The sequence below is a fragment of the Aristolochia californica genome, unplaced genomic scaffold (assembly GCF_029961685.1).
Source record: "Aristolochia californica isolate CCGP_79_NKW_82.1479 unplaced genomic scaffold, dmAriCali1.0.hap1 SCAF_4, whole genome shotgun sequence".
In the NCBI taxonomy this organism is placed as follows: Eukaryota; Viridiplantae; Streptophyta; class Magnoliopsida; order Piperales; family Aristolochiaceae; genus Aristolochia; species Aristolochia californica.
In genome coordinates this window covers 45,135,667-45,137,858 of record NW_027182103.1, presented here as the reverse complement: position 1 = coordinate 45,137,858, position 2,192 = coordinate 45,135,667, and positions in this window count along the sequence as shown.

Genomic DNA, 2,192 nt, shown 5'->3' with positions numbered 1-2,192 from the left:
TTTGTTTTTTTCAATGGACTCATCTGGATTATGGTTCATTTTGAAAATTCATTTGCATCCAATTGGTCTAAACCTTGGAGGTAAGTCTATTAATTCTCATGTATAGTGTGAAAGAATTGAATCCATTTCACTTTTAACTGCTTCCTCCCACATGGATTCTCACTAGATTTCCTTGCTTCGGTAAAAGTCAATGGATCATCCTCTATGAAGAATGTTTGTTCTTAGAAAAACAGTCATGCATACAAACAAACCCTTTGTTGTACACAACAAAATAAAATATTAGGAGTGTATGGTTGTCAGAACCATTCCTCCAAACAAAGAAACCATCACAAAAAGTTTCTAAAAAGAAGTAAAAAATACAAAAAAAAAAAAAAATCTCCCAAAAAGAGATATTTTAGAAAGAAAACTTTCCAAAATAAAAGTCCTATCGCCCAAAAGGAAAACCTCCTACTAAATACAAATGCTAAATTTGTAAAAAAGAAGGACATTTTGCAAGAGATTGTCCCAATGAAAAACAAAAAATGCATTACTAAACTTATATAGTACTTGCCGAAAATGAATAATTATATATTTGTCATTACGATGACATCCAATCCGAAGATGAATGAGTCTCAAAATTGAAGTTGAGCATGTTTCATTAGTAAATTTTTATATCATTGTAGTCTTAAAACTACCTGAATATAACAAATTCCATATCCATGCCCTAGTAGATACAAGAAGTACCTTCTATCTAGCCCGACATACACTACTTCCAAAAAATCTGTGGAAACGTCTCCTGGACCCACATTGTGTAACTATCAGCTCAAGAGAAATAAAACAACTTCAACATGAAGCATGCAAAATTCACCTCAACATCGGAGGCAAGATTTTTTTAATTCCCTCTTTATTAAGCCATGGGAACTCTGTAACCATAGGACTCGACTTAGTTTTAGGAAATTATTGGTTCATGTTTCACGCACCTAGAGAACAAACACCAGAATATTATTGTCTAAAATATCATACTAGACAAGAAATAAATGGAGACATGGTATTTGCTTATGCCTATAAACCCTCTCAGGCTTATGCCATAGCTGGCAATACATACATTCTCCATCAACATTTCCAAAAGTACAACAAATGTGGTGAGATTCCACTTTTATAACCATTACTACTTACACAAACCACCAACAAATAAGTCCAAAACTTCTTGAATCCACTTGGTCCAATACACCTCTGGAATGGTAGACAAAACAAAAACCATTTGTCGATTTTGAACTTATTATCCCAATAAGTTCATTTAAGTAAAACCTATGGTTTACACTCCTATAGATGTTAAGGAATTCTCCCAACAAATAAACGATTTGCTTACACAAAGCCTTATATGAGCAAGTCACTCCTCGCGTACCTCCCCTGCATTTTTGGTCAAAAATCATGCAGAGATAAAACGCAGAAAAGCGTCAAAGTTAATGAAGCCAAAAAAATGGAGGGTTATTATCTCCAAAATAAAGAAAGATTTATTGCATCCATTTTGTCTATAAGACTATAGTTCCATTGACGATTGTATATAAGACTTATAAAGAGACTCTTGACAGCTACTAGCCAATACACCCAAAAGACTGATTTGTTAGGTGCAGAAAGTTATCGCCTACAAGAGTGGACAAAAATCACTCTGACACCACCCCGCCCATTCTTGACCGTCTCTCACGGGATTCAAACGCGGGACGTGGTGTGCATAACTCTGATACCATGACAGCTGCTAGCCAATACACCCAAAAGACCAATCTGTTAGGTACGAAAAGTTACCGCCTACAAGAGTGGACGGAACCACTTTGACAACTCTAACCCCCATACGGAAGGCCCTAGAAGAAGTAGAAAGAAAAATTAGGCTTGGAAAATGTCCTAGCACAATGGTAACAAAAGAAAAGTTTTGTGCCTTCAAGGAAGCTTTCGAAACTCGGCATGTGTACAGTCTTTGTACAAAGAAGGTTTTTGAAAAAGATTTGTGCTACGTAAAGAACGTCAGTAAATGTCACCTGACATCGTCAACAAACTAACGGATGCCACACGACTTCGACTGCCACCGTTAACTAGATAACGTCAACAAGACACTAGCAAAGAAGATGCTCTTACATAAGCAAAGATGATATCACAACATGAAAAGTCCAAATTAGCCCTACTTTTGGTGGCGCAACCCAATAATGCAAGGGTAATTT